Here is a 15,476-nt window from a genome sequence, read left to right on the forward strand (position 1 = left end):
AAATGGCACAAATTCATCATATGGAGAAAAATGTCATTTCAAAGCCTATTTCCAAGATCAAAATGCAGAACTTTTAATACACTATATTAGCTTTTTTCTTGTTCTAAATTTACAAATTTTTAAAGCCAAAGAGTTTTTAAAATCTTTTGGAGACATCAGCAATTAATTATCCCTATTAATAGAGATTTGTCAAAACCAGTCTAAAACTGGTCAGGAATGTCACCAAAACTGCGTTCACATTGCTGCATATCATGGACCCTACTTTGAACAATAGTTTCATCAATATATTTTAATTAATCTCTGTATACACCTTAGTACTAAATGCAAATTGCAAACTCTATGAAACAAACGATCATGTCTGTCCTACTAGTTATAGTCTCACTCATGTTGAATCCAATTCAACATGCCGTGACATATAGCTAATAAAAGGGCATCTGTGACAAGGGACTAAGTACCAAAATCAACAATTTGCATAGTGAACAAGGTTTATATTGTGGTGACTCATGTAGCCTTGTACCAAACAATAGGATGAACACTCCCTTATGGCCTCTAGTAAGTACTAGACATGTGGCCTTAGAAAAAGAAATCCCCTCTCATCCCACTTTTTCCCAGTGGTGCTTTGTTAGATCACAGCAAGGGTTTGACTTCATGCCCTGGTCTCTGTCTGAGAGGAAGTCCAGCTCAATTCAATTTGCATCTCTCTGCCTTTTAGTAATGAAACAGCATCCATTTGAGCGGGCCCCATGATAATGCAGAGCAGATGGGCAGAGTTTTGTCTAATTAGATTGTGGGCGGCCTGTTTGCTATAGTAAATGTGCATGTATTTGCTTATTTCACACTTATTTCAGTAACAACAGGTTAGTGGAGACAAGACAGAAATAAATATAGGTAGACAGACTCAATAAACAGATTCTTAATACAAATCAGTAATTTTAATTCAATTACTATTTGCTATACTCTAATGAGTAGACTGATTGCAGGCTTTTTAATTTTTTTTATTGCAAGCTTTTTATTTGTTATTATTTTTTAGATTGCAGGCTTTTTCATTTGTATTATTTTATAAAATATTTACATTATATTTATAAATTATTTAGAAATTCATTATTTATGAAATAATAAATTATTTTATGCTTTTCTCCTTCCTTCCTTCCTTCCTTCCCTCCTTCCCTCCCTCCCTTCCTCCCTCCCTCCATCCCTCTCTCCTTTCTTCCTTTTTCTTTCTTTTTGGTCCAAAGATTATTTGTAAGGCATTTGGGTCTGCAATGTTTATAGTTAATTTTAAAATCCAATTAAATTATCTATTTTTAAAAATCTAATACCAAAAGAGCCACCCTGTTATTTCTACTTTTAGATTTCTCAAAAGACATGTGTGGATATTACAAAGTATACCTACAGACTTATATTTTATACATCTATCCAATTGATACTTATCATCATCCCCATAATCATCACTTTCAGTTTCCCTCTGGTATACCCGTTCACTATCCTGTCCAGTGAGAGAATCATCAAAGAGTGTACATTCAGGTTGTGACAGTTTCAGGGGTTTATAGTTTCAGAAACAGGATTTTGAAACTCCTGTTCTCGACCTTTTCCCATTAACCTTGCTGCATTTTTATATTTCCTAAACTCTTTATGCACAAACACACACACACGCAAAGTCTGGAGACTTAGACTGAGAGATAATAGAAATAATGAGATAGAAACAAAGTTTATATTTGGGAGATTATAGTCTTATTCTCACTCCAGTTGTCTCCCCTGATTCATTGTCCCCTCAGGTATCCATGGCCTAAGGACTTTGTCCCTCCACCTTTTCAATCAATTGCATCGTAATGTAAATTTAAATCAGTTTCTTAAAGGTAGAAAATTAAAGACTGTATCCTTGTATTGCATAATAAAAACTCACACCTAAAACAATTTTATGCTTTAAAAGGGTCATATATAAAGGTTTAAGGAAGAGAATCTTCTGGATAAAATCTTACCACATAGTAATGACTTGATATGTCTATGAAGAAATGACACATACATTCAAAAATACACATTGGAAAAGCCAGATGTTTAATTTGGATTATGGCTATTGAATCACAAGAGAAGATCTATTTCCTGAATACCTGAGGGCCTACAATACAAGTATGATCCTTCTGAGTTGCTTATCTGTGAATATTCTCAAATCCACTGAGCTGACAACATTAACCAGATCCTGAATTTCAAATGCTCAGCTCACCTCTCCTCCCTGTGGGCTCTTTCAACAGAGAACTATAAATAACTAGCTCAATTCTAACAACACCACCGAAAGAACAATCAGTGGTACAAAAAAGTACAAGACTAGTTCAGGAATCCAAATATTCCTCATGTAAATAAAAAAGATGAAGGGCCCTAAAGCAATTAAATTGCACTACCGACCCTGGTAAAAACTAAAGGAATCATATTCCCATACTGCATCTTTGGATGCAGAGAAAAATATAGACTAATTGCCCTTCCTTCATCAACTTGAAGATGCAGAGCAGCCAATGTCTCTGGAAATGTCCTTTAGAGCTCAAAGTAGAGTGCTGTTTGCAACTCATTTTTAACATATACCAACATGAATTTGTTGTCTGCCCCTCTTCCACCTGAGAACTGCTTCCCTTCCAGTCTTTCATATCTTCCCAAATGACACATCCATTTCATGTCACACAAACCAGAAACCTTCCAGTCTTCCTTGATAGCTTCCATTCCCTCTCACTTTCTCCCTCTATCACATCGCTTCTTTCTGGTGATTTAACCTCTTAAACAGCTCCAAAATCTGTTTCTGTTTCTCCATGTCCTCAGCCAGCCCGCGGAGGTCCTCATCATCTCAGTCTCTCATCAGAAGAGAGCAAGATTCTAGGCAGCCTTCTCACCCCTTCACTCTCAGATTCTACCACAAAATTAACCTTTCTAGAATGTAAATATAATCCCGTTATTCCCCAGCTCTACAGCGTTCACTGGCCCCTCATTGCCTGTGGAACGAAATCTGAAGTTCATATTATCTTCAGCATCTTCCTTCATCTTCTTCCTCTCCAGTAGTTCCTTGGTACTGGGATGCTTGGATCTAATGTCACCAAATTTTTCAACATGACTCAGAATACTCCCTAATTTTGGTTTCCTCATGGCTGCAAACACTGCTATGTTGCCTTTTAAATGTTTTTTTTTTTTTTTTTTTTTTTTGAATTTCTGGCATGGTGAGCTCCTATTTTTTTTTTTTTTCTGAAACGGAGTCTCGCTCTGTCGCCCAGGCTGGAGTGCAGTGGCGCGATCTCGGCTCACTGCAAACTCCGCCTCCCAGATTCACACCATTCTCCTGCCTCAGCCTTCTGAGTAGCTGGGACTACAGCCGCCCGCCACGAAGACCGACTAATTTTTTGTATTCTTTAGCAGAGACGGGGTTTCACCGTGTTAGCCAGGATGTTCTTGATCTCCTGACCTTATGATCCATTCGCCTCGGCGTCCCAAAGTGCTTTGATTACAGGCGTGAGCCACTGCGCCCGGCCTCCTATTAATTTTTAAATCCCATCTCGAATAGACCCTTTTCAGTGACAATTTCTCTGATTTTTACTTCACCAACTTTGTCTTACTCACAGCTTTGTGCTTATAATATTGTATTTGCAATTGTTTACAAGGACAGATAATCTCTCAGAGACCCTGAACAGCGGAGATTTTATTGTTTCCATCACTGTATTGTTGATGCTTGGCTAACTGCACAAGGTAAAGAAGAATATCTGAAAGTGTTTGATGAATCAATGGATAAATTATATCAGTGTCTCCTTTCTAAAGTTTTCTTTCTTTGTTAATATTGCCACCCTGTTATTAGTCAGCCTAGCAGAGAATCATGCAGTTGTTTTGTGGATGAACATTTTCTTCATGGCCCACATCTTTGCTGTCTCTCTTTATCATCTTAAATATTCTTTCTGACATCCAAGGCTGTCCACACTTCTGAATCAGCCACATTTAATGATTTCCTCAAACTTCCACTTAAATTCAACTTTCCTCTCCATTTTTACTGCCCCTGAGTTGATAAAAGGGCACTATTGCCTCTTGCTGGAATCACTCAGTGTTCTGCCATATCAAATCAACTGCTTCAGATGCTGGAATTTCACTGGTACTTAGGCAGGGTCCTCACCATTCGTGTTCATCCAATAACACACTGAGTTCTTTCCTTGATGTGTTAGATGTTTTTAAACTTATTTTTTTCTATAACATTTTTCTCCTAAAATATAGTCATTGCCTTCTTCTGCCTGTCATGGAATCTACTTACCAAAAATACTTTCTGTTTCTATTTGCCTATCTATATTTTAATACAAACTTAGCTTTCCTGGGCAAACATTCTCAGGAAAGGCTCCATTCCTTGTCCTTTTTCTTTTCTGAAATATATGTGCAAAAAATTTATAACTTAATTGTCCATTGTTCTATATGCAAATTCTTATAAATGATAATATATTCAGGACCATCGAAATTCTGCAATATGTAGTGGACAACCTTGGATATCAGAGGACAATTTGCTGTGCCAGCTGGCCATTGATCCCAGCAAGAGACAATGGTGCCCTATGATCAGTTATCTTTGGTTGTGCTCTGTCTATATCCTCTAAAGTCTTCCACAGATAAAATGAACTTACTTCCTTTCATCATTAAGGGGAAATTGCCCACCCAGCACATGAATTGAAATAGTCCTGTCCATAGATGCTTTCCACTTACTCTCAGATTTTTTTTTTTTTTTTTTGAGACAGAGTCTTGCTCTATCGCCCAGGCTGGAGTGCAGTGGCATGATCTCAGCTCACTGTAACCTCCGTCTGTGTTCAAGTGATTCTCCTGCCTCAGCTGCCTGAGTAGCTGGGACTACAGACGTGCGCCACCACACCTGGCCAATTTTTGTATTTTTAGTAGAGATGGGGTTTCACCATGCTGGCCAGGATGGTCTTGATCTCCTGACCTCGTGATCCACCTGCCTCGGCCTCCCAAAGTGCTGGGATTACAGGCATGAGCCACCGTGCCCAGCCTACTCTAAGATTTATTGTAGCCTCTAGTTCCTTTAAAAATTTAACAAAATTCCTAACTCTCAGTAAGACTAAACTTCCTCACTGTTCATTAGTTTGTTTTTCTGTTAAAAAAAATTTTTAAGGCTTTGTTAAAATTATTAGCAAAACCTCAAGAAGAATCGTAATTGACATCTAATAACATTTCTGGAGTAAAGGATAAAATTCCTCTTTTTATACTTTTAAAAAGATATAGACTTCGTTTTATTTGGTATCCATGATAGAGACCAGGAGACATTTTCTTCTGGTCAGAGGGAAGTTCTTGGCTCAGGGAAGCTGTTTCTCTGAGTCATTTCTGACTCCTTAGCCCACTCTCTTGACCCTCTCCCCACATTACCTCACCCACGAAGTGTGACACTTTATCTTTCAGAGCAACTGATGTTTATTGTGAATAGATGATTTGCTCCTTCCAGCTTTTTCTCCTTGCAACTTAGATTAAAATAGCCCTACTACCAAATTAATTTGACTGCTTAATATCAACAAATAAATGCCAAACTCTTTAGCCTGTCCTGTGGAAGCACTCCCTGATCTTTCCATTATTTGACATTTTAGCATTACCATTTTATCTCTATCTGTCTGTCTATCTATCTGCATATCCATCCAAGACTACAATCAACAAGATTACTTACCCTGTTCCAAATATATCTTAGTTCTCTTCACAGTTTCCCACCTTTGTTTATACTATCCACTCACTTTACCCATGTGCCCACTTGTATCCTATTTTTTAAATTGCTATATAATTCACACACCATAAAATTAAACCTTTTAAATGTACACGTGGTTATTAGCATATTCATAAAGTTGTGCAACCATCACCACTATCTAATTCCACAATATATTTATCACCTCAAAAAGAAACCCTGTAACCATTACAGTCACGCCCCACTTTTCCTTCCTCCTAGTCTCTGGAAACTACACATCTACTTTCTGTCTCTTTTTTTTTTTTTCTCATTTCTTGAGACAGGGTCTCACTGTCTCCCAGGCTGGAGTACAATGGTATGATCTGGGCTCACTGAAAACCCCGCCTCCCAGGTTCAAGTGATCCTCCCACCTCAGCCTCCCATGTAGCTGGGACCACAGGTGCACACCACACCTTGCTAATTTTTGTATTTTTTGGTGAGAAAGATTCTCCCTGTTGCCCAGACTGGTCTTGAACTCCTGGGCTCAAGTGATCTGCCCACCTTGGCCTCCCAAAGTGCTGGGATTACAGGTGCAAGCCACCACACCCGGCCCTTTCTGTTTCTATGGATTTCTCAACTCTAGACCATTCAAATAAATGAGATCGTACAACATAGGACCTTTGTGTCTGGCTTCTTTCATTTAGCATAACATTTTTAAGGTTCATGCTTGTTATAGCATGTATCAGTACTTCATTTCTATTTATGGCTGAATAATATTTCACCGTGTGGATATTGCACATTTTGTTTATCCATTCATCACTTCATGGACATTGGAGTTATTTCTACTTTGGGGATATTTTAAATAATGCTAATATAAACATTTATGTGCAAGTTTTTGTGTGGGCAAATGTTTTCAATTCTCTTGCGCATATGCTTAGGAGTGAAATGCTGGGTCCTATGTTACTCTATTTTTAACTTCTCGAGGAACTGAAAAGCTGTTTTCCAAAGTGGCTACACCATTTGGTATTCCAGAAGCAATTTCCTCATATCCACACCAATGCTTTTCATTGTCTGCATTTTTTATTTTAGCCATCCTAGTAGGTGTGATGTGGTACCTCATTGTGGTTTTGATTTGCATTTACCAAATTACTAAGATGATAAGCATCTTTGTATGTGTTTGCTGGTCATTTGTATATATTCTTTTAGAGATACCAAGCCTTATTAGATAGAGATTTTATAAATATTTTTCCCTATTCTTTGGGTTGTCTTTTTATATTCCTTATAGAGTCCTTTGAAGAACAAAACCTCCCAAATACCATATCAATTAAAATTCTGCTTATCCTTCAAGACTATTTCTAAACACCACATATTTCTTGATAGACTTTTTAGTTCTCACAAATTAATGCTATCTCTATATTTTTGAGTGGGCAGAATACTTGATTAGTACCTGCTATTATATTTATAAAATATTAACTTCTAGATGTGTTCATTTTCTTTATATTTGGATGCTCAAGATCAGTGACTATATTTTATAGACTTTGCATTCTTCATGGTATCTTTGCTTATAACAAGAGCCTCACAACAAATTTTGTTTATTTATTAGAGAAGCAAGAGCCAGTAGAGCTAAGACAGGTAGTCTACATATGGTGATATAAAGTTCATATAGGTCTGGGGAGCATGTTTAAACAGATGTCTCCACATGAATGAACTTTTCTGAAAACTGCTTCTAGGGTGGGGACGTTAAGGGGAGAAAATTACATTTACATACTCTAAACAAAAATACCACCAGGAATTCTATTAACTGACATTATTTAGTTTATTTCTCAGCTGGACTTTTTTTTTTTTAAGTAAACACAGTTAAGAATGTTCTATTTATCAGCACACAACACAAACTGCTCTTGGCATGTTTCTAATCACATGTTCCTATAATTGAATTTTCTTTTACTGTTCACAACTAGAAATTTGCCTTCTTTAAACGTGTGTTTTTAAAACCACAAGTTCTTGATTGCTCACTTCTCAGGGCTAAATTAGCATTGGTCTTCTTTCCCTTATGACTAGGTATTACTGTACTAATGAAAAACAGGGCCTCTTTATTTGTAATGGCCTTGGGGTCAATTATCAATTTATCATCATGTCCTGCAGATTTAAAATAAAATATGCTGTGCAGTATAACCATTGTACAAAATTGACATTAAGTAGATTCTCTGGGTTTGGACTTAATAAAAAATACAAAGAGTGCTGCCTAAAAGGTTTCTCCAACTATAAATTCTATTAGGTAGCTTTTAATACAAGACAGTAGGAAACTGAACAACTAAATTAGAGGGATTTTTTTCACTGCTGTTTTGTGTCTCATGCATTTGAACAATCATAGGATAGTTGGCTAATTCACAGAAACAATATTTCATATCTCCATAACAGTAATTCAAAAGCTGCCTACATTTTTACTTATGTCAATTCTGTATGTCTTAAAATATTTATATCCAGTGTCAACTTATTTGCAGAAGACATTTGGTTAACCATAAGGAATATGTGCATGAAATATGAGGAACATTTTTTTGTGTGTCAAAAATAACCTAATTCCTGTACATTTACGAGTTAATCCATGAAGACTAGCCTCAGACCACTTTGAGACTAGCCACCTGGAAGGTGGTAAGACAACATAGAAGTTTCTATTTTAACTCCTGTTGCAGATAACACTAATTTCCACATGGCTATGTTACTACCCATGCTGAGACAAAGGTCTTTTTCATGGGTCATGAAGATCAGTGTATCCTCTCCGTGCATGTGTCACTGTCCACACAACTTAAAGCCACAGACTCAATGAGAATGTAAAGAAAGGCAGACACAGACTTTAAGATTAATTGTACATTTGAGAGTCTAAGACATTTTTCCAATTTCAAGGAAAGAATCAACCTGCTAAGTCCTACCTAGTGAAGACTGAGGGTATTCTAGGTACCCTGTGTCCATCCCTCAGTAGCATTCATCCATTTCAAGTGCTCAGTAGGCACATATGGGTGTATTGGTTCCAGCATTAGACAGCAGAGTTATATAACACTTTCATCTTCACAGAAAGTTCTACTGGACAGTGCTGATCTGGAAAGCAAGGGATCAATTCCTTATAACTTAGGATCCATGATATCTTTAGTGGTCTTACTTTGAAGAGTGACTTAGTCTGGAAGTGGAATTGTTCATTCTACCAAGTTTACATCCCTGCTTGTGCCTTGCAGTTAATACTCTTTGGGGGTAAGAGAAGAAGTGGAATGTAAAAAAGAAGCAGAAGGAAAATGAAGGGCAAGATATATTCCATATGTTAGCGATGCTGATGGACTTTGAACCTTGGTAATTTTTTGTTTTTTTATGAAAAGAAATAAACTCACTGAGCCCCAAAAGATCCAACTTAGAAGTAAAAAAAAATACATTGAATTATTGTGTTTGTTAGTTTTAAACGTCTGCCAAGGCAGACATATATTCTCCCAATAACTGGTTTCTTGTTAATTCTTCTTAATTTTCACATTAATTTAAATGATAAAATATAAAGCATAAGTAGATACCTGTGTATATAGCCCTGCCATAGGAATATAAATAAAATATCAGGTTTCCACACTCATATCTTATTTAATTGGAAACACTGAAAATATGTTAACATAATTTGGTTTTTAGATTCTTTCTAGAATTCAATTTCTAATAAGCCAAAGTTTTGAAGTATAGTAACATTTGAGTAAAACCAAGTCCTCTCCAGACCAAAAAAAAAAAAAAAAACGATTTCAAAGAACCCTTCCAAAAATCGATACATCATAATGAACATCTAGAATTTGTGAGGAATTGTCTAGAAAATGGGTTTAAATGTTAACTACACAGTTAAAGCTCTACCCCTCACTTTTCCAAAAGCAGCCTAGTTAGGAACTAGCTTTGGTTACAAATGTCTATTGCTTTTGAATATCTTATTTCACCATGACTTTCAAAGTAAGTCTTTTAAAAATTATCATAATAATGTCTAACCTCTCCTGAAAGAAAGGCTTTATAGATTAATGGGGGTAGGAATTGGGAGGAGTCGTTCCTTGAAGGAAATACCCATTAATCAGTTTCAGTTGCCTTCTGGGTTCAAACTTTGGGTGTCGTTTTGCAAAGAGCACCAACAGGTTGTCCAGACAAGGAAGGTTTTCTAGTAGCACCTTCTGCTGGGCCCGTCCACAGCAAGGCACGCCCCAGCTCCTGTCCATACGACTGATGAATGTACTTCAGGCAAGGCTAGGACACAGCTCAGTACAGTTCTCTAAACGGTGATAAATGACCACCTTTGTGTGAAATGGGTTAGGTGGGAGGGCCACCCTTTGACAAGGCAGAAGATGAAATGATTACTATTGGATTCTATTGACCTGTCTGGTTAGAACAGTTGTGCCTCTTCGTAGAGGTTAATTGGACTTGAACTCAAGAAATTAAGAGGTCAGCTGGGGTCACAGTGACAGCAGGCCCACTTTTAACTTGCTGCTATTAACATTTGGCAGAAGGAGGATGAATCTGGGAATTTTAGCCTAGATACAGTTCAATCTCTTTAAGAGTAATGGTTTATACAAATTATTAAGTAAACCTTAACTTTGTATCACATGTAAAAATCCAATGTGTTTTCAATTCCTATCAAGACCTCTTAAATAACTATGAATCTTCTTGAAATATAAACATTAGAATACATGTTGTCTTGGTTTAGTTAAATATGCACACACATTTAGACTAGAAGTAGTGAAGACTCCATCAAAAAATTAAGAAATTTGGATTTAGAAAAGATACAGAAAGGCTTGAAAATAACATTCTAAATTACAAATGTAAGAAAAACAGACAGAATTAATATTTTGTAATATATACAGTAAGGCATATCCAAATACTGTGTAAACTCTCTGATTTCAGAAATATATTTGCAAGCTTCACACATTTTGAGAATTTAGTAAAACAATTGAATTGTTACTGCTTCCTGAGAAGATATCTAAATTTAGTGACACAAGACTTAACTTCAGCTTCGCTGTTCTTATCTTGGTTACTTGACACTTCAGAGTCTTTTCTGGACTAGGACCTTGGCACTTTCCCTTGTGCCACCTGCTTAACCACTGAACCCCACAATGAGCTCCAGTGTGGGCAGGATCACAGAGCACTTTGCAGGGATTGAGAGCATGGTACACAATGCCAGGAAGGAGAGTCACAAGGGAGACTTGGGCTGGGACTGGGCCGTGACATCCAGATGGTGGGGAACAAGGGACATCACCTAATTAGTGGTGCTGTTCCAGCAGCTGTGTAACTAGGGCAACAGCAGGAAGGGAAGGAGGAACACTTGGAAATCCACAGCCTTGAAACTACTCTCCAGTCCTCCAGCTTTTTGGAGATCAGTTTATGCCCATCAGCTACCTGTAGCTTGTACCTAAGAAAGTTGGGCACAACAGAGAAGTGGTTTTGCTTCGTTGTGCTGGGATCAACCTCAAAGAATAACACAGCATTTAAGATCATGTACACAGCCCCTTTTTCTAGTAAAATCATTTATTTTCTCTTTTATCTTAGGGTTGCCAAATAAGAGGAGTACCATAAATAAAGCTCTAGGAATACTGTCATATCAGAGGAGCATGGTATGCTAACCAGACTCTTTTAACCACCTTGACACTAAATCTCATTACTAGTTAACTTAATAAATTACAAAATCTCTAAAACAATCATAGAAAATATGCCAGGTTTTGATTTATTTAGTAGAGAAGAAAGTGCTCTGGGCTAGGAATCAGTAAGCTCCTGTTCCAGCACCACCTCTGCCACTTACTAAAAATGATCCTAGACAAATCATTATTACACTATGCTGGTCTTCATCCCCAGCTGTAAAATGTGGGCATTGGTTTAGCTGATTACTAAAAGCCCTGACAGATTTGAAAATCTGAGGGACTATAGCAGTGGGGCTCAACCTTGCCTGCACATTAGAATCACCTGGGGAGCTTTAAATTGAATTAATATCCGGGAGTAGACCTGGGCATTGGCATGTCTTAAAAGTTCCCTCGGTGATTCTAATGTGCAGGCAGCATTGTGACCCACAGCTGTATGATATCACCAAATCCAGGCCCCATGCCTATTATACTACTCACATTTATAGAGCACTTAGCGCAGGCACTGTGCTTATCATCAATTATCTAAATTATGTAGGCATTGCAACCTGCTATGGATTGGGTATTATTGGCCCTGTTTTACCCCATTTTACAAATAAAAAAACTGAGGCTTCTATAGATGAAATAAACTATCAAGAATGTCCAGCTAGAGTCTGGGAGATCTTGTCTGAATCCAAGCCTGGTTCAGACACCAGAGCCTGCTCTCTTAACCACTGCACTTTTACAGCCTAGGAATATTTCTAATCTGTTTCTCTGCTACTTAGTACTGGAGAATCTGCAACTGAAGTACAAATGTCTGTGACTGGTGTCCTACATTTCTCCATGCTGATATCTCCAGAGGCAACCTCCATCCTTTACTTAAACCACCAAACTTCACAGCGCCCCATTTGAGCAAGAGGATTTTAGAAGCTGCACAAATGAACTATGAGATTAAGGGGCTTTCCTCTGCAAAGGGATGTCCTCCTGCTAAAATCCTTAGGATCCCTGGTTACAGGGCTGGAGATACCTAGTGATGCTATATTCCTGGTTCCAACTGCCCACCAATGACAGACTATTAAGCATCTAATTAACTTTTTAATTTCCTATTTAAAGCAGAAATGCATCAGATATAGTCAGGATGTATCTTAACTAACTGTAAAAACTCCACATTTTCATCATGCCTATTCAGATATAGCTTCTGAAAATTAGATTAAAACATGTACAAATATAGGCACATTTTGCATTTAGAGGCCCAGTAGTCCAGTGAATATAGCAATTAAATTCACATCACTGAAATATATTACTTGAAAAAAAATTTCCAACATTTTCTGAAAAACATATAATTAAATCACCCAGTCCCTCTTTAGAAATAATGTTTTGATGTCCCAGAAGCAGTGTGAGACTTTTAAAAAAATGTCTTTCAAGTTTTTTGCTTAAACAGAAAAGTGAAATTATATCAAGAGTAAACAAACCTGAACTCAATATTTGCTAGCTTGTTCTCCAGGTATCACATGGAAGGAATGCTTGGAAATTTTCTTGCTGGCTGTTAAATAACATCAATCCTCAGCTGTGTTGTTGTTCTTTGTGCCAGAGGGTAACCCAACTGCTTTACTAAATCCTGACTCACTTTAGAGAGAACTGTGGGCTTGCCATCTACTCAGCTGGATGCAATTCAGAAAGAAAAGCACCAACTAATATTTGAAGTTAGGCCCAGGTGGGGACAAAGAGCTGTCGACACCCTTGCAAGGTGCAGATCTTCCACAAAGGAAAGTGCAGGTAGATTCCTTTCCTTTGAGCCATAATTCCTCTAATTTATACTGTGGCCTGTCAACAAAGCATTAACATGTATTTTACCAGAAGGCCTGTTTGAAGGTAAGACAGCAGGCTACAGCCACCATATATACATACACACACACATACAATATATATACATATATATGTATAGTATGTATATATGTATACACACACATATACATACACATACATACACACACATACATACACATACATACACATACACATACATACATATACATACATATACATACACATACACATACACATACATACATACACATACACATACACAGTCAAAAGCCACATAATGATGTCTCGGTCAATGATACATGATGGTAGTTCCATGAGAACATAATGGAGCTGAAAAATTCCTAACAATACGATGTTGTAGACATTGTAAGATCTTTTTGTGACATGTTTGTGATAATGCTGGTGTAAACAAACCTACTTTGCCTCTAGCCGTATAGCACATGCAAGTATATACAGTACATAATATTTGATAAAAAATGGCTTTTATGGTTTACATATTTACTATTGTGAACTTTTCATTATTATTTTGGAGTATACTCCTTCATATTTAAAAAAAAGTTAGCTGTAAAACAACTTTAGGCAGGTCCTTCAGGAGATGTTCCTGAAGAAAGCACTGTTATCACAGGAGATGACAGCTCCACGCATGTTATTGCCCCCACACACCTTCCAGTGGCATGAGATGTGGAGGTAGAAGACAGTGATGTTGATGATCCTGACCCTGTATTGGCTAGGATAATGTATGTATGTGTCTTAGTTCTTAACAAAAGTGTTTAAAAACTAAAAGATAAATTTAAAATTTAAAAAATAGTAAAAAGCTTATAGACTAAGGATACAAAGAAAATACTTTTGTACATCTGTACAATGTGTTTGTTTTAAGCTGTTATAACAAGAGTCAAAAAGTTAAAAAAATTTAAAAGTTTATAAAGTAAAAAAATTACAGTAAGCTAAGGTTAATTTATTAATAAACATTAAAAAGATAAATTTAGTGTAGCCTAAGTATATAGTGTTTAATTGATCTACAGGAGTGTACAGTAATGTCCGAGGTCTTCACATTCATTTGCTCCTCACTCACTGACTTGCCCAGAGTAACTTTGTTTTGCAAGCTCCATTCATGATAAGTACCGTATTAAGGTGTAGCATTTTAAATCTTTTTACCATATTTTCATGGTACCTTTTCTGTGTTTAGATACACAAATACCATTGTATTACAATTGCCTATAGTGCTCTGTATGGAATATGTTGTACAGGTATGTACCTAGGAGCAACATAGGCTCAACCAGCTAGGTTTATGTAAGTACACTGTATCATGTTCCCACAAAGATGAAATTGCCTAACAATGCATTTTTCAGATCATATGTAATGTATAACTATATATAAACCTTAATTTTTTAAAACATACAATTTACCACAATATAATGAATGCATACCTTCAGGGATTAGAATCACGCTTTAAGTGAGAAAATGAATTCATTCCACAATTGTTGTTTTAGTACCTACTATGTGCCTGTTCCTCTGCTAGGCACTGGGATAATTGCAAAATTAAAATGAAATCCAATGAAAAAATTCAGTCTGGTTCACTTAAATGTGCATTCATAATATTTGGCCACTGTACCAGTGATGTCTAGACTGCTATGCTTTGCATATTTATAGTACTGCTCTGAGAATTCACAATGCTTATACTCTTCTCTCATGGTGCCATCAAACCTTAGAAAATGAGAGTGTTCTGGCAATAATACTTGTGTGCTTCAATTGGGAAATTTAATTATAATGCTGTTTTATACTTTAAAGAGTTGATGCAACAGAAAAAAATACTACTTACTGTATATTGATTTATACTCTACAAAGAAAGTGGTAACTAACAATGGAAGGCTATCTATCTTTCCTTCTGTTTCCCTCCTTTCCATTTCTTACCCACCAGTTGAGAACTTGGAATGCAAGTTCAGAATTATAAGCTGGAGAATGTTGGGAAGAAAATATTGGGGTGTCAAAGTGCAGTGTGAGAGTGAGAGTTACAGCAAGAAAGGAAAAAGAAGGAAATGGAGAGAGAAATTAGAATAACGAAGAGTTACAGACTGAATTGTGCCCCTCCACCCTAATTTATATGTTGAAGTCCCAACCTTTTATGTGACTATATTTGGAAATAGGGCCTTTAAGGAGGTAAATAAGGTTAAATGAGCTCATAAATGTGGAACCTTAACCCAACAGGACATCAAACCAATTGGAAAAAAGAAGAGACAACAGAGAGTTCTGTCTCCGCCTATGTACAGAGGAAAGGCCTTTTGATGGATGACACAGTGAAAAGGCACCTGTCTGGAAAGGCCTTTTGATGACACAGTGAAAAGGCACCTGTCTGCTAGTCAGGAAGAAAAGATTCA

This window comes from Pan paniscus, chromosome 4 (genome assembly GCF_029289425.2).
Source record: "Pan paniscus chromosome 4, NHGRI_mPanPan1-v2.0_pri, whole genome shotgun sequence".
In the NCBI taxonomy this organism is placed as follows: domain Eukaryota; kingdom Metazoa; phylum Chordata; class Mammalia; order Primates; family Hominidae; genus Pan; species Pan paniscus.